Source organism: Papio anubis, chromosome 7, assembly GCF_008728515.1.
Source record: "Papio anubis isolate 15944 chromosome 7, Panubis1.0, whole genome shotgun sequence".
In the NCBI taxonomy this organism is placed as follows: Eukaryota; Metazoa; Chordata; class Mammalia; order Primates; family Cercopithecidae; genus Papio; species Papio anubis.
The window spans coordinates 15,446,404-15,467,087 of NC_044982.1; the positions used below are offsets into that span (position 1 = coordinate 15,446,404).

Genomic DNA, 20,684 nt, shown 5'->3' on the forward strand with positions numbered 1-20,684 from the left:
TTACTTTCTTAATAAACTTGCTTTCACTTCCACTTTACTATGAACTTGCCCCCAATTTCTTCTTGCACAAGGTCCAAGAACTCTTGGGGCCCCTTTCTGGTAACACAAGTATTCTGGATTGAGATCATATTTTCAGTCACTATGCTTTTCAAAGCATAACTTTTTACAATTCCACACAGTCAAAAAGACACAGCTTGGTCTTCCAGAGAGCTGTGCCTGAAGGTGAACCTCAACATTACTGAAGGACCAAGGGCAGTCATTTAGTTTCTCTACAATTCTGTTTCCTCCAAGACAGCATGAGGAGATCCAAACTACAGACTTCATGGAGCTTCTGGAAGGATAAAACAAATTCAAGTCTGTTTAAGAAATGCTTTGAAAGCTGTAACATGTGGCATAAATGAAATATTGCCTTAAGGCAGGTTGGAAAATCCTTAAACCCAAAATAAGAAAATAAACTTTTTTTTTTTTTAATGCAAATACCCTCTAGCAACTTGGCAGATCGCCTGGAAAGGCTGAGAAATCTGTCAAGGAGAGGGTTGGTTTTGTGTATCTGTCATGCTCCACTGAAAAAGGGAGGTATTAATTGAAATTAATTGAAAGAGCTTATACCTGTGCACTTGGACGAGAATCATTATTATCAAACCAGGAGTAGCAGCAATCTGCATTGCCCACAGGAACCGCGCAGGCACAGAAGTTTTGGGGTGGGTCAAGGAATGCAAAGCTCAGAGTGCAGGAGAGGTGGGGACTTTGGCAAACCAGCAGCTCCAGCGCCAGCTGCCCTGCGGAAACGTGAGCCCATTCTTTCACACGTGTACAATTTCCCAAATTTCCAAGAGTCCTCACACTTACAAATAAAACATGTCAGGGGCCACCAGTTGGCCTCTTGGGATCCAGCCCTCAGCTGGAAGTGACATCTGACTCTTTTAAGATGCTTCCTGGCCAGGTGTGGTGGCTCACGCCTGTAATCCCAGCACTTTGGGAGGCCAGGCTGGGTGGATGGCTTGAGATCAGCCTGGCTAACATGGCAAAACCCTGTCTCTACTAAAACTACAAAAATTAGCCAGACGTGGTGGCACGTGCCTGTAGTCCCTGCTACTTGGGAGGCTGAGGCAGGAGAATAGCTTGAACCCAGGAGACAGAGGTTGCAGTGAGCTGAGATCACACCACTGCACACCAGCCTGGGCGACATAGAGACTCCGTCTCAAAATGAAGGGGGGAAAAAAAAGATGCTTCCTCATAATTATGTACAAGCCACAGTTTAGCCTTCTTTCAGTTAACTCCACCCTGCCCTGCCCTTCCCACCCATCACCTCCTTCCCCTTCCTGCTTCCTCAACTTCACTCCACCCCTCCAGTGAAGCCAGCTTTCCTTCTTCCTACTCCCGGCCTCTCCTTTCCTTCTTTTTAGCTCATACTCGGTTACCTTTAAAGCACAAAGCAGCTCTCCTCCCCTGCGTGCCAATCAATGCCAACATTCTTCCTGCCAACGTAATCTCAACCTGCTGCCCTCCTCCAGCACTGGGATAATTTTTGCAATTTAGTGTGGTTCTTATGAAGGAAGGTGGGTTATAGCCAGCTCTCGATCTCCCATAGTAAAAGAAGACAGAGGGGAAGTACAGATAATCCTACAGAAGAGACCCCCACAAAGTCACCTGGCTCTGCCTTTAGCCTTGGGTGGGTACACAGGTCCAAAGCACACCTTGGGTGGGTACACAGGTCCAAAGCACACCACTGCAGTCCCCTGTGCCATGTTGGTTTTGATGCTCCCAGAGGAGGCTGAGATGAGCTAACCAGTGGCCTGGAGAAAGACTTGGAGAGGATTTACAGAATTCTGCCTCCAGCCAACGCGGGGGTGACCAGCCTGGCTGTTACCTCACAGCCATCATTCACTCCTCAAAACAGGGAGGGACTTTTGGGCCCTGCAGGTATCCACGAAGCTCTGGCCAGTGTGCCTGCAGCAGCCCGGAACCCCTTCCCCAGCTGCCCCCTCGATTAGCTTTGTCACCTCATCCCCAGCAAGCCTGTGGCTAAAAGGCAGTTTCAGTTTTACTTTCTCTGCCTTCACGTGACCTGGGAGTTCTCAAGGGCAGTGACAAGGACTGAAGGGGCCTTGCAGGAGAGAGAACAGAGGAGAAACACTGCCAATACCTGATGTGTTCTGTCCATCCTCAGGTGCTATCTGGCTTGAGCCAAGCCTTGACTTTTCAAGGAGAGGAAGAGTTGGGCCTCAGTGGAGAATTTCAGGGAATTTTCTGCCTTGCTCACTGGTTTTGCCCTGCCATTGTCCTGCGGTGGGCTCCCAGAATACCCTTGGGCTTCTTAGGTGGGGTGGGGCAACGTGGATGTTGCCTGGGGCAGAAGGAGGGACTGTGCTGTGCTCTGTTCCCTTCTGACTTACTGTTTGTTTGGGGCGTCTGGACGAGGGCTACAAACAGTTCTTCTCTTTGTTTCCACGGCCTTGCAGAATGTGTGCTTCCCTCAAAAGGGCATAAAGGCCCCCTTTCTTCTGCTCGCCCGCGCCATGGGGGGTTGTTCTGCAGAACTCGGGTCTACAAGCTGGGGCCAGCCCTAAGCGCTGACTATGGCAGCTCCATCCGCTCCCACAGCCTGAGCTCACGTGGCCCATGCAGCAGCGTGCTCTCCTCGGCAGCCCGCCCGCCCCAGTTCTTAAAGCTGCAGAGCTGCTGGCAGCTGGCTGGCTCCTGCAAGCCCAGTTCTCCCTGCAAGAGTTAACTTGCTCTCCCTGCGTCAACAGAGGCATAATTTTGAAAAATCCTGATGGCTGGGTCACAGCCCCAGAAATGCAGATGTAATTGATCTACGGGTGTATGGCCTGGGCACTAAGGATTTTTGAAATCCCTCAAGTGATTCCAATGTGCAGCCGATCTGGCGAATCGCCATCTGTGCTGTTCAAACTTTAGTGTGCACTGGGATCACTAGGGGATCCTGTGAAAGTGCAGGCTTGATCCAGAAGATCTGGGGTCAGGCAGAGATTCTGCATTTCTAAAAAGCTCCCACAAGACACAGCTGCTGGTCCGTGGGCCACACTGTGAATAGCAAGGGTGATGCTTTGAGCTTGGATCTGCATGCTGCCACCCACGTTTAGAGGTCTTGGTAAGTTTCTAGGCCTGTTTCCTCCTCACTTATCTTGCTTGGCTGCTCTGAGGATTGACTGAGATAATAAGCATTATGCACTAGAACAGCATCAGCACTTAGAAAGTGCTCAAAAGATGTTGACTATGACCATGATTTTCTCCTGATCTGTTTTTCTCCTGCTTCAAAGCCATCAGGACTTACCTTTGGACCCCGTACAACTGACCCTTGGACAACGTGGAACGCTGAACCTCGTGCAGTCAAAAATTCATGTATAACTTTTGCTGTTGTTGTTATTTTGACACAGAGTCTTGCTCTGTCACCCAGGCTGGAGTGCAGTGGCACGATCTCGGCTCACTGCAACCTCTGCCTCCCGGGTTCAAGCGATTCTTCTGCCTCAGCCTCCCGAGTAGCTGGGACTACAGGTGTACGCCACCACGCCCAGCTAATTTTTGTATTTTTTAGTAGAGACGGGGTTTCACCATACTGACCAGGCTGCTCTCGAACACCTGCCCTTGTGATCCACCTGCTTCAGCCTCCCAAAGTGCTGGGATTACAGGCATGAGCCACCGCACCAGGCCAATTTTTTTTTTTTTTTTTTGAGATGGAGTCTCACTCTGTCGCCCAGGCTGGAGTGCAGTGGCGCAATCTTGGCTCACTGCAACCTCTGCCTCCCAGGTTCACGCCATTCTCCTGCCTCAGCTTCCTGTGTAGCTGGGACTATAGGCGCCCGCCACCACACCTGGCTAATTTTTTGTATTTTTAGTAGAGGTGGGTTTTCACCTTATTAGCCAGGATGGTCTCGATCTCCTAACCTCGTGATCCGCCCACCTTGGCCTCCCAAAGTGCTGGGATTACAGGTGTGAGCCACCGTGCCAGGCCTATTTTTTTTTAATTTGTTTATTTTGGTTTCGTTTTTTTGTTTTTGCTTCTTTTTCTCTTTTGTTATTATGCATCTTGTTCTTTTTTATTTTTTTTAAGTAAGTGTTCAATAATGTTGGAATGAGTGAGTGAGTGAATGAATAAATGAACGGGTTAAAGTGAAAAGTGAAAGGTGTCTTTTATTATAGAATCAAAAACCCCATGTCATGCAGCCTCACCCACCCAGGGTGCCATCTCTGACCTGCTGGACCCTCAGGCATCGCTCTGCGAAGGTCCCTAATGACCACAGCTACCCATTGTGTGTGTTCTCCAGCCCCAGCTTTCCTGCAGAGCCCTGTGTCTAAGTTGCTCTGTTTGGTGTCATGTTTCCAGAGAATGAAATAGAATTAATCAAAAGGTAGTTGTTAAATTGATGCCAGGCTCACAAAGGAGAGAGATCCCATCTGTTATGTTAAACTTTTTCTTTCTTTTTTTTTTTTGAGACAGAGTTTCGCTGTTGTTGCCCAGGCTGGAGTGCAATGGTGCAATGTCGGCTCACTGCAACCTTCGCTTCCCGGGTTCAAGTGATTCTCCTGCCTCAGCCTCCCGAGTAGCTGGGATTACAGGCGTATGCCACCACACCCAGCTAATTTTGCATTTTCTTTTTTTTTCTTTTTTTTTTTTTAAAGTAGAGGTTTCTCCATGTTGGTCAGGCTGGTCTCAAACTCCCAACCTCAGGTGATTCTCCTGCCTCAGCCTCCCGAGTAGCTGGGATTACAGGCAAACGCCACCACATCCGGCTAAATTTGCCTTTTTTTTTTTTTAAGTAGAGGTTTCTCCATGTTGGTCAGGCTGGTCTCGAACTCCCGACCTCAGGTGATCTGCCTGCCTCAGCCTCCCAAAGTGCTGGGATTACAGACGTGAGCCACTGCGCCAGGCCATGTTAAGCTTTATTAGACAAGAGTCAAAAGGTAGAAAAAATTTGTGTCCAACAGATGAGTAGGTAAACAACATGTGATACATACATACAGTGGAATACAATTCAGCCATGAAAAGGAATGAAATTCCTATACATGCTACAACATGGATGAAACTTGAAGGCTGTATGGTCTGAATGTTTGTATTCCTCCAAACTTCATACATCGACATTTATATGTTGAGCCCTAATGATGGCATTGAGGCCCCAAAGAACTGCCTTGTTTCTTCCACCTTGTGAGGACACAGCCAGAAGGCATCATCTATGAATCAGAAAGTAGGCCCTCGCTAAGATCTGAGAGTGATAGCCTAGTAAGTTTTAAAAAATATAAATAAAGGCCGGGCGCAGTGACTCACGCCTGTAATCCCCGCACTTTGGGAGGCCAAGGAGGGCGGATCACAAGGTCAAGAGATTGAGACCATCCTGCCCAACGTGGTGAAACCCCATCTCTACTAAAAGTACAAAAATTAGCTGGGTGTGGTAGTGTGCGCTTGTAATCCCAGATACTTGGGAGGATGAGGCAGGAAAATCACTTGAACCCGGAAGGCAGAGGTTGCAGTGAGCCGAGACGGTGCCACTGCACTCCAGCCTGGCCACAGAGTGAGACGCCGTCTGAAAAAAAAAAAAAAAACACTTATTGTTATAAATACATATACATACACACACACACACACACACACACATATATATAAAGAAAAATAAAAAAAAAATGGGCCCTCGCCAAACATGTTACCTACTGGCACCTTGATCCTGAACTTCCCAATCTCCAGAACAGCGAGAAATAAATTTCTGTTGTTTATAAGCCACTCTATTAATGGTATTTTATTCTAGCAGCCTTAACAGACTAAGACAAAAACATCAAGCCAAGTGAAATCAGCCAGACACACACACACACAAATTGTATGATCTCACTTATATGAAGTACCTGGAGTTAGGCAAATTCATAGAGACAAAAGTAGAATAGCAGTTACCAAGGGTTGGCAGAAGGAGAACGAGGAGTTACTACTGTTTAATGGCTACAGAGTTTCTGTTTGAAATGAAAAAGTCCTGGAGATGGATAGTAATGATGGTGGCATACCATTGTGAATGTACTTAATGCCACCAAATTTTACACTTAAAAATGATTGAATTTTACATTATGCATATTTTACTACAGTGAAAAAACTTGATTAGGAACCCAAACTATTGGCCAGGCACAGCGGCTCATACCTGTAATCTCAAAACTTTAGGAGGTTGAGGCAGGCGGATGGCTTGAGGTCAGATCAGCGGTTTGAGACCAGCCTGGTCAACATGGAGAACCCTCGTCTCTACTAAAAACACAAAAATTATCCGGGCATGGTGGCGGGCGCCTGTAGTCCCAGCTACTAGGGAGGCTGAGGCAGGAGAATCGCTTGAACCCTGGAGGTGGAGGCTGCAGTGAGCTGAGATTGCACCACTGCACTCAAGCCTGGGTGACAGAGCGAAAATTGTATCCAAAAAAAAAAAAAAAAGACAGACAGAAAGAAAATGAAACCAAGCAGAGCTTGGAGGATTCCTTGAAACCAAGCAGGGCTTGCAACATGCCCTAGCCTTTCCTTTTCCATTTTTTCTTAAGGCTTAAAGATGAGATGCAGAGCCTCAGAAGGTTAAACTGTGTGTATGGCCAGAGGTGCAAGGAATGCCAAATATTAATATTTACAGTTGGTTTCTTCAGTGGGTGAGATCCGGGCAAAATTGCTCAGGAAGAGAAATATTACAATATTCAGCTGGTGTTCACAGTGTGCTTGGGAAGAGAAGCAATTGCTTGTGTCAAAAGAATGTAGAAAGTATAATCAAGCTATTGTTTGCAATTGCTTAGCTAAAATGAGGCCCCCTCCAGGGGGAAAAAAAAAAAGAAATTAAACCTAGGTAACAATTGTATGCCAAGTAATCGTAGTTATTTAAAAGTTCAAAAAGAGAAGGCAATTGAAGGGATTCAGTGAGCTGATAGAAACAGGAACTCGAGATGTTTTTCCCAAAGAGGTTCCTCAACTTGAATTAGATATGAAGCCTCCAGACGTGGTCAGCTCTGAAAATGGGGAATATTGTGGACTGAATGTTTATATCCCCTCCAAATTCCTGTGTTGAAGCTCTAACCCACAATGTGATGGGTTCTGGAGATGGGCTTTGGGAGGGAGTCAGGGTTACATGAGCTCATGAGCGTGAGGCCCTGGTCTTCTGGGATCAGTACCTTTAGAGACCCCAGAGATCTTCCTTTCTCTCTTTCTCTGCCCTGTGAGCACACAGTGATAAGGTGGCCATCTGGGAGCCAGGAAGAGGAGCCTCATCAGAACCCAACTACCTACTTTCTGATCCACTTCTGCCTCAGGGAATTACCGGTATGTTCCCTGCAGCCTGCAGCCACTAACTACCGCTGATGAAAACGTTGATCTAGGACCAAAAAGCCTGGGGCAGGGAGGGTTTCCTGTGACCTGCTCTTAAATCATACTGTCTTCATGGTGCCTGGTGGCATCCAGCTAGCCACTCCCCTCAACAGTGCCAGGCCCTCACTAGCTGGAATTTCTTGAAAGGTGAAGCAACTTGTCCCCTGTCCTAGGAACACAGTGGCTCTTGAGTCCATGTTGCTATTGGAGCAGAGGAAAGTCATGGTCCCTGTTGGAACGGAGCCCACCCAACGGGGAGACTCCATACGCACAACTAGGCTTCAGTGCAAGGGTTCCAGGGTTTGCTGAGTTTTCAAAAGTACATTTCTCAGCCACAAATAATACCATTGTCACGGTAGCACTTCCTGTTTTGCACAAGTCAGTCATAATAAAAACAGAAAGAGGCACGAGGCCCGCATTCATTATGTCTGTTCAGTCGTTTGGGAAATGATGAATTTTGGGGGTGGTTTAGAGGCAGGCAAAGACCCACGAAAGGCAAGGAGCAGCCAGTTTTCCTTCCCACACCTCCTGTTCCTATACCGTGGGCCTGGAGCATCACAATCCATTTCCTGACAGGTCCTTGCTCTCTGGTCCCTTTCCTCATCCTCCACACTGCTTCTAGACCAATCGTCCCCGAAGGATATTTTGGTTACATCATTTATTTGCTCAAGATCCTTCAAGGGGCTGGGAACGGTGGCTCATGCCTGTAAATCCCAGCACTTTGGGAGGCCAAGGTGGATAGATCCCCTGAGGTCAGGAGTTCGAGACCAGCCTGGCCATCATGATGAAACGTCGTCTCTACTAAAAATACAAAAATTAGCCGGGCATGATGGCACATGCCTGTAGTCCCAACTACTAGGGAGGCTGAGGCAGGAGGATCCCTTGAACCTGAGAGGTGAAGTTGCAGTGAGCCAATATCATGCCACTGCATTTCAGCCTGGGCAACAGAGCAAAACTCCATCTCACAAAAAAAAAAAAAAAAAATTCTTCAAGGGCCTTTCCAGTGACCACAGAGTCAAGTCTAAAGACTTAGACGGCCCTCCTCTAGGGACTGTGAACTTAGCGACACAGACTCTGCTCCCAGGGCTAAAACTAGGATGAAACTGGTGCAAAGTTTAAGGGAGCACCAAACAACTCAGTAACCAATAAGAATGCTAATTTTTTAAAAATCAAAGTTAACGAAAAAATTCCACGATGAACACAATACCAAAATTTTAAACAAGGACAGGGACTGACCCTACACTTGTACGCTCGGCTCCCGCCTGGCCCTATTGCTTCCTCACTGAGCTAATCAGCCAATCAATCGACTCCTCGTTTCCAGAACCATGCAGACACTTCCACCTGCACACATTTGCTCCTACTGCCTTCTCCCCCAGCACCCCCCAGAAGACCAACCCCACTCCTCTGCTCACCAAAGCCTTTTTCTCTCCCAGCTCTCATCTGCGTCACAAACCCTTCCCTTTGCTTTCGCTTCTCTGAGCTCCTCTCATTCTTATTGCCTTTCAAGGGCTTCAGGCTTCCTTGGCAGCAGCACCTGGCAAGCACAAGCCTCACTCCCTGATCTCCTTCACATCTTTGCTCCACGGTCACATCCTCAGTGAGGCCTGGCCTGGCGCCCTCCATAAAGTAGCTCCCTGTCTCATGTCTCCCACCCCCACCAGCTCCTCATCCCTCTGGACCTGCTTTAGTTTTCACAGCACTTATCGCCATCTGATACACCATTCCATTGTTTTCTCTCTAGCTAGTCTCCGTCTCCCTGCGCTGGAATCTAAGCTTCACAAGAGCAGGTCTTCATGTCTGCCTGTTCATGGCTGAGTTCCAGAGCCTCCAACAGAGCCTGACACATGGCACAGAGTCAGTAAACACGTGTCAAACAGAATCTCTTCACACTCACTCTCAGCTGCAATCTCAATATATCAAGCAGATAAATGAAGGGTTTTTATTTTTTTATGTTTTTTGAGATGGAGTCTCGCTCTGTAGCCCAGGCTGGAGTGTAGTGGTGCGATCTCAGCTCACTGCAACCTCTGCCTCCTGGGTTCAAGCGATTTCTCCTGCCTCAGCCTCCCAAGCATCTGGGATTATAGGTGTGAGCCACCACCCCGGCTAATTTTTGTATTTTTAGTAGAGACAGGGTTTCACCACATTGGCCAGGCTGGTCTCGAACTCCTGACCTCAGATGATCTACCCACCTCAGCTTCCCAAAGTGCTGGGATTACAGGTGTGAGCACCACACCCAGTCAAAAGAAAGGTTTTCAGTTAGTATGAAATAAGACACGAGAACATATAAGAACAGTGTATGTTCAAATGTATATGATTACTTAGAAAGGCAGCCAAATGAAATGTTTTAGCTTGCTTGTACATAAAAATTTGAAAATTGATGCTATGGACACTTGTGGACATTCAGGCACCATCTCCTAGCATCCTCATTTCACTCTAAATTTGCATTTTTCTTTGCACAAACTCAAGAGAACCTTGATTCACTCAGATAAGCAATTGCAAATTGTAACTGTGTAAAAACCAAAACTTTAAACGTAAACGGGTGAATTTTATGGCATGTGGATTATATCTCAATAACGCTGTCAAAAATAGTTCCTCTTGCAACTTTTATCTGGGTGAATCAAGATTTTCCTTTATTTAATAGAGAGGGAAGCAGACACTTCATTACAGCCTGGACAAAAATCTATTAACCTGAAACAGAACTTAATGTGTTGATGATCTCCACTGTTTTGAAATTTCACCTTCAATATATTCATAAGTGAGGTTTTTTTTTTTTTGAGACAGAGTCTCGCTTTGTTGCCCAGGCTGGAGTGCTGTGGCGCATCTCTGCTCACTGTAACCTCCACCTTCCGGGTTCAAGGGATTCTCATGCCTCAGCCTCCTGAGTAACTGGGATTACAGGTGCACACCACCATGCCTGGCTAATTTTTGTATTTTTAGTAGGGACGGGGTTTCACCGTGTTGGCCAGGCTGGTCTCAAACTCCAACCTCAGATGATCTGCCCACCTTGGCCTCCCAAAGGGCTGAGATTATAGGCATGAGCTACTATGCCTGGCCAAAGTTAGTTTTTTTAACTACAGTTTTAAAATATAGTTACGTGCCATATAATGACAGTTCAGTTAATGACAGACTGTATATACAACAGTGGTCCCATAAGTTTTTTTGTTGAGGGGAGGGGATACAGTTTTTCTCTTGTTGCCCAGGCTGGAGTGCAATGGCAGATCTTGGCTCACTGCAACCTCCACCTCCCGGGTTCAAGTGATTCTCCTGCCTCGGCCTCCCAAGTGGCTGGGACTACAGGCGCACGCCACCACGCCTGGCTAATTTTTATATTTTTAGTAGAAACCGGGTTTCACCATGTTGGCCAGGCTGGTCTCAAACTCCTGACCTCAGGTGATCCATCCGCCTCAGCCTCCCAAAGTGTTGGGATTACAGGAGTGAGCCATCGCGCCCGGCCCTGTAAGGTTATAATGCCATATTTTTACTGTAGCTTTTCTAGGTTTAGACATGTTTAGGTACACAAATGCTTACCACTGTGTTACAATTGCTTACAGTAGTCAGTGTCACATGCTGTATGGGTTTGTGGCCCAGGAGTAATAGGCCATATCATATAGCCTAGATGTGTAGTAGCCTATGTCACCCAGGTTTGTGTAAGCAAAGTCTACGACATTTGCACAATGAGGAAATTTCCTAATGATGCATTTCTCAGAACTTATCCTTGTTAAGTCATGTCTGACTGTAGTTTAAAATATACTTTAAAACAGAAATTGGAATTCAAGAGTTTGAGGACGCCCCTTGAAGCATCTCTGAAGAATGAGTTTCATAGAATACTATTTGGCAACTACTGGTCTTTTAATAATTGGGCACCTATTATAGCTGCCTGACTTTTCCACGTATTCCTCTATGTTGCTCTCCTGTTTATTCACCATGAGCAAGCTCTCTGGAGCAGAAATCCTGCTTTGCACCTCAGGAAAAAAACTTAGTACCAGGCCTGGCACAGGGCTCATGGTCAGCCAGTGGTTTGCTGTTGCTGTCATTTCACTGAAATTGAATTAAACACCTATCTCGATGTGATCTGGTGAGTCCTCAGCACCTGTTCTTGAGTTGTCTGGTGAAAAGTAAAACGGTAGTGCATTTTTTTTTCTTTATTTTTTTTTTTGGTGACATGGAGTCTCACTCTGTCACCCAGGCTGGAGTGCCGTGGTGCGATTTCGGCTCACTACAACCTTTGCCTCCCAGGTTCAAGCAATTCTCCTGCCTCAGCCTCCTAAGTAGCGGGGATTACAGGCATGCACCACCAGCTACTTTTTGTATTTTTAGTAGAGACGGGGTTTCAACATGTTGGCCAGGCTGGTCTCGAACTCCTGACCTTAAGAGATCCTCCTACCTCAGCCTCCCAAAGTGCTGGGATTATAGGCATGAGCTACCACGCCCAGCCAATAACGCAATTTTTATGTAATAGAAGTTATAAATAAAAATAACAGCTAATACGAATTAAACTCTGTGTCATAAGATGTACTTGGATTTCCTCATTCAGTTATCACAACTCTATGCAGTAAGTGCTGTTATACCCCCATTTCACCGAAGAAAAAACTAAGGCTGCCAGATCACAGGGGAGAAATTGTGGCTATAGACAACAGCGGGGAAGCTGAGAGCTGGGACTCCAACCAGACAGTCTAACTCCAGAGCCAGCTTAGAAATGATCTGAAGTCACCGGACAGGCCAATTTGGAAGACAAAGGAAAGAGAAATTCGAGAGCCCAGGACAGAGTCAGGCAGAGGAGGAACCTGCAAAGGAATGGCCACTAGACAGGAGGAAAACCAGGAGAGAGAAGTGTCATGGAAACTAAGAGAGATGAGCTGGGTGTGATGAGTGTGGAAAGCCGTTTCTCGGACTTGGCGTCATGGATGCTCTTGGTAACCTTGACAAGAGCAGCCCCTACATCCAGGTTTCTCAATTGCAACACTACTGACATTTGGGGCCAGATAATTCCATGTCGTGGGGGGCTGTCCTATGCATTGTAGATGTTCAGCAGTATCTCCGGCTTCTGCTCACTTGATGCTGGTAGCCAACACCCTTCCCCAGTCGCAACAATAAAGAATGTTCTCAAACATTGCCAAATGTCCCTAGGTTCTCAAACACTGCCAGATGCCCCCAGGTACAAAATCATCCTAGGTTGAGCACTACTGCTCTGTAGAATGGTGGGCGGAAGCCAAATTGGAGTAGGCAGAGGAGGGAATGGGAGGCGAGGGAGAGGAGAAAGCCTGCACAGACATGCGCAGAAGTGAGAGCTGGAGGTGGGGGAGGAGCCAAGGGAATGTTCCAAAACTTTCATGTATGTATGTGTGTATATACATATGTGCGTGTGTGTTTCATATATGTGTTTTTGTGTGTGTGTGTGTGTTTATATATATGATGAGAGATAGCAGAGAAGGGCTGTAGGTTGATGGCAATGACACAGGAGAGAGTGAACGTTTGCTGATTTGCTGATGAAGAGGAGAGATATATAAAGAGAGAAAGAGAGAAACAGCAGGTGTGAATTTCTGGGGTAGGCAACAAGAAATGGGATCCAGACTACAAGTTGCAGGATTTGCCTTTGCAGGAGTAGAGACATTTGCTCTGGTATAAGAGAAGAAAGAGAGGCCTTATGCAGAAGTAGATGTAGGAAGGCGTGTGTATTTGGTGATGGGGAGAGGAGGGAGCTCCCATCTGTTGGCTTCTATTTTCCCAGCCAAGCCTGCGACAGGGTCATCGGCAGAGCTGGGATGGAGACGGAGGAGGAGGGAGGAAAAGGCACAGAATACTTATCTTGGAGTGCAGCAAAGCAGGCTAAAAGGAGAAGGGGGAAGGATTGCTAGGCCGTGTTGATAGCCCATTTGCAGTCTGAGACCAGGAATTTGAAATGAGGCCAGCCCATGTGGTGTGAGAATTTTCTCTGGCAACTTCATCTGCTCTGGGAGCAGTATGGAGTGCGTGGATGAAGCTGGGTGACTGGCAGCAGCTCCCAAGCAGCCTACAGGAGCAGGGTCCTCATTAAGGACCAATCATTAAGTTGCTCTCCCTTGGGCCTGAGAGACACATGGGGGTATCTTTGCACTTTCAAGATCAAGAACGGAGGGAGTGCCGGGTAGGGTGGCTCACACCTGTAATCCCAGCACATTGGGAGACTGAGGCAGGTGGATCATTTGAGGTCAGGAGTTCGAGACCAGCCTTGCCAACATGGTGAAATTCCATCTCTACTAAAAATACAAAAATTAGCCAGTCGTGATGGGGGGGCACCTGCAATCCCAGCTACTTGGGAGGCTGAGGCAGGAGAATTGCTTGAACCTGGGAGGCGGAGGTTGCATTGAGCTGAGATCACGCCACTGCTGGGTGATAGAGTGAGACTCAGTCTCAAAAAAAAAAAAAAAAAAAAAAAACCACATACACACACACAAACTGGAGGGGGTCCCAGCAGCATCCTCCCATCCCCAGAAGCAGATGCACAAATCTGCTAGACCACATGCAATTCCCCATATCCATGCCCTGTAGAGCCTGTGAGCCCCTACTTTACCCTAACAAGAAGAAAACCAAACTCTGCTGACATTCCACAGTCTCTCAGCGGATACCACTGCTCCTCTGCCATTCACACCTGCCTCTACCCCCAATGCCACTTTCCTTTTGGCTCCCATGGACAGTTCCGGGGCGGGGGCAGGGCGGCAGGTATGAGCAATGAGTCCAGGTAGAAATCAATGTACAAAATTCTAGATATTATGATCTGCTCGTCTTAAAACGAGGGAAGTTCACTACTGGACACAAGACAAAAGGACACTTTCTCGAGAAGGATTTAAATTCACCCTAATACTGGACTTCATCCATCGCCTCACAGAGAACTTAACAGTAAGACATTCCAGAAGCCTTGAACAATGGTCACTTCACTGGTGCCAGAAAGTCAAATCAGAAAATCTCTGGGGATTTATTTTTTAAAACTATATTCACTTATTTAATATTTTTATAGTTTTTAATTAATTAATTACTTTTTTTTTTTTTTGAGACGGAGTCTCGCTCTGTCGCCCAGGCTGGAGTGCAGTGGTGCTATCTCGGCTCACTGCAATCTCCGCCTCCCAGGTTCACGCCATTCTTTTGCCTCAGCCTCCCGAGTAGCTGGGACTACAGGCGCCCGCCACCACGCCCGGCTAATTTTTTTGTACTTTTAGTAGAAATGGGGTTTCACCATGTTAGCCAGGATGATCCACCTGCCTCCGCCTCCCAAAGTGCTGGGATTACAGGCATGAACCACCATGCCCAGCCAGTTTTAAATTTATTGATACATAATAGATATACATATTTCTGAGGCACATGTGATAATTTGATACATTCATATAATCAAATCAAGGTAACTGGGATATCTATCACCTTAAACATTTATCTTTCCTCTATGCTAGGAACATTTGAATTATTCTCTTCTGATTATTTTGAAATACACAATAAGGCCAGGCATAGTGGTTCACGGCTCTAATTCCAACACTTTGGGAGGCCAAGGTGGGAGGATTGCTTGAGCCCAGGAGTTTGAGACCAGCCTGAGCAAGATAGTAAGATCCCATCTCTAAAAAAATAAAAAATTAGCTGGACATGGTGGCACACACCTGTGGTTCCAGCCACTTGAGAGGCTGATACGGGAGGATCGCTTGAGGCTGCAGTGAACCGTGATCGTGCCACTGCATTCCAGCCTGGGTAACAAAGCAAGAGCCTGTCCTCCCCAGAAAGAAATGTACAATAGATTGATGTTAACATAGTTACCCCATTGATCTATCAAATATCTGATGATTTACTTTGACTCAACTCAAGAATGCGTCCATAAGCCAATTTTATGATTTGTGTGGCATTTGGAACATCCCTGAAGTGTTAGGATGTGGCCCAGCAGCACAGGAGTGCATGACTTCCAATGTCCTGGTGGAAACGTCCTATCAGTGTAAGGGCATCAGGGATGATTGCTTTCTGAGCATCTCCACAGTGTGGCTGCTGGCCAGGCTATCGCCGAGAGGTGGCCTAACCTCACAGTGGCTCTCAAATGAAGTGAGAAAGGCAAATATCACATGATTCCACTTACATAAGGTTTCTTAAAGAGTAAAATTTAGATAATCCAGTAGTAGAATGATGGTTGCTAGGGGTCAGGGAGGTGGCTGAGGGTGAAGAGTGGGCTCCTAACCCAGGAGCATGAAGTTTCCGTTAAGCAAGATGAATAAGCTATAGAATCTTCTGCCCAGCATTGTACCTATAGCCATAGCCAACAATGATGTTAACACAGTTACCTCACTGATCTATCAAATATCTTTATTGATACCCATAAAACTTTGTTAAGAGGATAGATCTCATGCTAAATGTTCTTACCACAATAAAATAAATTTTTTTTTTTTTTTAGATGGAGTCTCACTCTGTTGCCCAGGCTGGGGTGCAGTAGCATGATCTTGGCTCACTGCAACCTCTGCCTCCTGAGTTCAAGAGAGTCTCCTGCTTCAGCCTCCCGTGTAGCTGGGACTATAGGTGTGCGCCACCATGCCCAGCTAATTTTTGTATTTTCAGTAGAAACGGGTTTTCACCATGTTGGCCAGGCTGGTCTTGAACTCCTGGGCTTGAGATCCACTTGCCTTGGCTTCCCAAAGTGCTGGGATTACAGGCATGAGCCACCGTGCCTGGCCAAAATAAAATTGGTAAAAAAAAGAATTCACTGGAGAGCTTGTTAAAACGCAGATTCCTGGACACCACTCCCAGAGTTCTTGATTCAGCAGGCCTGGGGGTAAGGCCCAAGAATTAGCATTTCTCAGCTTCCGGGGAGGCTGGTGCTGCTGGTCTGGGGACCACACCTTATTACCACAGTGGAAGAAGATGGGATGCTGTCAGGTTGGAGTTTGAATTCCAGCCTCATCCAGCCTTGCAAGCTCGAGCAAGAAATGTCAATGCTCACCTAAAATGGGAATCAGAGTATGGTATACCTTGAGAAGCTGTTTTGGAAATCAGAGAGAAGTCATGTTAAGTCCAAGGTCCTAAGTAGGTACCCAGTAAAAGAAAGCAGTTGCTATTTTTGTCACCATTTTAACACACCTCCACAACTCACAGCTGTTTGGATTAGGCATTCAAGACAAGCATTGACTTAGCCTCAAAAGTCGTGAGGAGGTTACTGAATTGGTAATCTCTCCACCCTCTCTTCCTCCTCTTCTGAACACCCAGGCACCAAAATAGCCCCTAACACCCACCAATGCACTGCCAGCAATGACATTTCTAAGCGGAGGAGATAACTGATCACTTTCAAATTTTGTAATATTTTAAGTACATTATCTTTAAAATCTGGGTCAGGATGAATATTGAACTTGGGCTCATCAAATGTTAGAGCTGAGAGGAAACTTCGAAACCATCTAATTTTCTTTTCTTTTTTTTTTTTTTGAGACGGAGTTTCGCTCTTGTTGCCCAGGTTGGAGTGTAATGGCGCAATCTTGGCTCACGGCAACCTACTGCCTTCCGGGTTCAAGTGATTCTCCCGCCTCAGCCTCCTAAGTAGCTGGGATTACAGGCATGTGCCACCATGCCCAGCTAATTTTGTAGAAACCATCTCATTTTCCAGCTAAAGGCGAGGATGTCGAAGGTGAGGAAACTGAGACCTAGGGAGGGGTAGCAACTTGCCCAAGGTGGCACAGCGAGTCCAAGGGCAAGGGCAGACCTGGAAATCACGTGTGCTGCCTGCTGGCCCTGGCTTAGACTTTCATGGCCTGACTCTCAGCCCAACTGACCCAAAATGCTATGCTTTCCTAAATAAAACTGCAGATCTCCTGGGTTGGTGGGGATACCCAGAACTGAGTAGGAATAATTCTCATTCTAAGGCAATGGTGATATTCCCCTAAGGGAACAGATCAGAATCTCTAAGATAAGAAGGGAGATTTTTATGCTTATTAGCGAAGGGCCTTTTTTTTTTTTTTTGGAGACTGGGTCTCTGTCGCCTAGGCTGGAGTACAGTGGCTGCTCACTGCAGCCTCGACCTCCCGGGATTGAACAATCCTCCCACTTCGGCCTCTCCAGTAGCTGAGACTACACGTGCATGCCCCTATGCCCGGCTAATTTTTGTATTTTTAGTAGAGACAGGGTTTCACCATGTTGGCCAGGCTGGTCTCAAGCTCCTGAGCTCAAGTGATCTGATCTGCCTGCCTCAGCCTCCCAAAGTGCTGGGATTACAGGCATCAGTCACCGTGCCTGGCCAGTGAAGGGCATTTGTTTAAAAGTGTTTGGAAACTCTGACCCCACACCATGTGACCTCCTTTGTTAAACTGCTATTCTCTTCAGTAGGTTAGGAGGTAGTCCCATTTGCTGGCCTTAATTCTTCTAAAGCTACCTCCTGCATCAAGCAGCCTCCTTTCTTCTGCTCTTCATCTTCTCTCATTCTCCTTACAATGTACCCCAAATGCAGAGAGAGCTTGCTCTGTGCCCACAGCAGAATAGATATCTTTTACCTTTACCTAACTCATAAAGATAAATAAGCTAAAGACCTAAATACATTAAATTTTCTTGTATTCCATTATTTTCCACTATTCAATCAGCCAATATTTATAGAAGCCTGTTACTTGCTAAGCATTCATTAACTGTCACTGTGCTTACAAGGAAAGTCCCTTACTCTCATTCCACAAATATGTACTGAGAGTACCCAGGATGTGCTGGCCATGGGCCACATGGGTTATTCAATGATCAACAAGGTAACACAATCCCGTCCTCATAGAGTATCCAGTCTGCCTTCTAAGAAATGACATCTTTTGGCAAGAGGACAGGCCTGTAGCAGTGGTCAGGATGAGGCAGGTACTCATCCTGAGGCTGGAGTTGGCTCACACAAGCTTATAGGAGCTGAGTGTTAAATTTTCGGGAAGTTTGTGAGCCAGTTGTTAAATACAGCCATTATTAGAAATTAAATCATATAAACATAATTTAATAAGTTATATTAAAAAGCAAAGGTAATACATACTCAAAGCTCATTACCTCCTAATTATTTTTTATTTTTGAGACAGAGTCTCACTCTGTCACCCAGGCTGGAGTGTAGTGGCGCCATCACAGCTCACTACAGCCTTGACCTCAAGTTCAAGCAATCCTCCCGCCTCAGCCTCCTGAGTAGCTGGGACTTACAGATGCGCACCACCATGCTTGGCTAATTTTTGGTTGTTTTGGAGATGAGGTCCCACCATGTTGCTCAGGCTGGTCTCGAACTCCCAGGCTCATGTGATCCTCCTGCCTCAGCCTTCTGAAGGGCTGGGATTATAGGCATGAGCTATGAACTATGGTGCCTAGCCACTTCCTAATCATTTTCTGATGCTTTACTATCATGTCTGCTCTTGGGGCCTTTTACATCTATATGGTAGAAATGCTACATAATGGTGGCCTGTGGGGCATTTCCTAGCTCTGCATTCAGTGCCATCAGGTTAACAGCTTGACATTGGCTGTAGTGGGGAATATTTATATTATAAACATTGGCAAACGCTACACACTAGGATTTTTTTTTTCTTTTTCTTCCAGAAAGCTGGTTGTTAAACACTTACTAAAACACCACTGGATACAAGTGACATCATACAAGGTAGGAAGAGTCAAATGAGTAATCAACATTTGGAGGAAGAGGCAAAATTAGCTGGGCGTGGTGGTGCATGCCTGTAATCCCAGCTACTAGGGAGGTTGAAGCAGGAGAATTGCTTGAACCCGGGAGGTGGAGGTTGCAGTGAGCCAGGATCACGCCACTGCACTCCAGCCTGGGCAAAAAGAGTGAAACTCTGTCTCAAAAAAAAAGGTTGGGGGGGGTCCTTGAACGCCAAGTAGAGAGAGATGGGGTGAAGGTGAGGGTGGGCAAGCTGTCTACAAGCCTGCCTTGTGGGGACTGTCTGTGTTGAATTATTTTTGGAGGGAAACATGAGGCTTAGCAAATAGCTTTATTGAGATGTAATTCTCAAACATACACAATTCACCTATTTAAAGGGTGTAACTCAATAATTTTTTGCGTATTCAGGAGCTTTGCAACCTCACCACAATTTTAAAACATGTTCTTTGTTTTTTTGTTTTTGTTTTTGTTTTTTGAGACAGTGTCTTGCTCTGTCACCCAAGCTGGAGTCCAGTGAGGCAATCACAGTTCACTGCAACCTCCACCTCCTGCCCTCAAGCAACCCTCTCACCTCAGCCTCCCAAGTAGCTGGGACCACAGGCATGTGCCATACCCAGCTAATTTTCATATTTTTTCGGTAGAGACAGGGTTTCACCATATTACCCAGGCTGGTCTTGAACTCTTGGACTCAAGCAATCCTCCTGCTTTGAACTCCTAAAGTGCTGGGATTAGAGGTGTGAGCCACTGTCCCCAGCCTTAAACTTTTCATCACCCCAAAAGAAACTCCCAGACCTGTTAGCAGTCACTCCCCATTTACGCCAATCTCTTTTTTTCCCCAGCCGAAGGCAACCACCAATCTATTTTCTGCTTCTATAGATTTAAGGCTATTTTTTTAAGCTGACACAGAAATCTGAAATTGTATGAGTTAATCTTGGAGAGTGTTTCATGGGCAGCACGCCCTGTGCCAACCCAGCAATTTCTCCAATTTTCCCAGTGCGAGCTCAGTAAAACTGCCTTCTGACCACAGCTGACCCACTCCCTCTCAGTAGGCCAACTTGTTCTCTCCCCTGGGAAGGATCAAGGGAGAAAAGTTCCTACAGGTGAGCTGAGTGGTCAGCCTCAGGCTGAAGGTACAAGCTGAAACCTTGGTAGGTGCAGAAGTCGGAGGAATAAGCCGGGGGGTGGGGGGCGGGGGGCGGGCAGGTGGGCAGGGGAAGGCGCTCAGCTGAACATGGGCCTGAGTGTGAGTGTGGACCCAGATACTCTAAGGGCAGAGAAGCCTCTCTGGAGAACTGTGCTGTGGTCAGTCCCCAGGCACTTTCAAGAAAAGTCACAACCTGTATGGCTATACAAACTGCTCTATCCGTCCCGGACTTGGCCCCAGGAGGAGTCACCAGTGAGAGGGTCTCACTCCCCAATTTTCAATAATGCATCTCCCTACTGGTTCTTCCTTCCCACCCCTGGCCCTGAGATGAAGTCTCACTCTGTCGCCCAGGCTGCAGTGCAGTGGCACAATCTCAGCTCACTGCAACCTCCGCCTCCCAGCTTTAAGTGATTCTCCTGCCTCAGCCTCCCAAGTAGCTGGGATTACAGGTGTGCACCACCACACCTGGCTAATTTTTGTATTTTTAGTACAAACGGGGTTTTACTATGTTGGCCAGGCTGGTCTCGAACTCCTGACCTCAGATGATCTGCCTGTCTCAGCCTCCCAAAGTGCTGGGATTACAGGCGTGAGCCACCATGCCCAGCCTCCCTACT

The 20,684-nt window shown here is 46.7% G+C and overlaps 1 protein-coding gene across 7 annotated transcripts in view; it reads right to left on the reverse strand.

Annotated features, from left to right (window-relative positions):
- DGLUCY (D-glutamate cyclase) overlaps positions 1-20,684 on the reverse strand; it is a 159,114-nt gene that overhangs the window by 104,412 nt on the left and 34,018 nt on the right. Inside the window, exon 1 of one of the 7 annotated variants that reach the window (XM_009212136.3) lies at positions 2,397-2,662. The exons of 2 other annotated variants lie outside the window; for them this stretch is intronic. The gene's annotated coding sequence lies outside the window, so the exon portion shown is untranslated. Of the gene's footprint in view, positions 1-1,650; positions 2,127-2,146; positions 2,663-20,684 lie in introns of those variants that run through there. 4 more of the 7 variants (XM_031667909.1, XM_031667905.1, XM_031667910.1 and 1 more) reach the window with 4 other exon arrangements.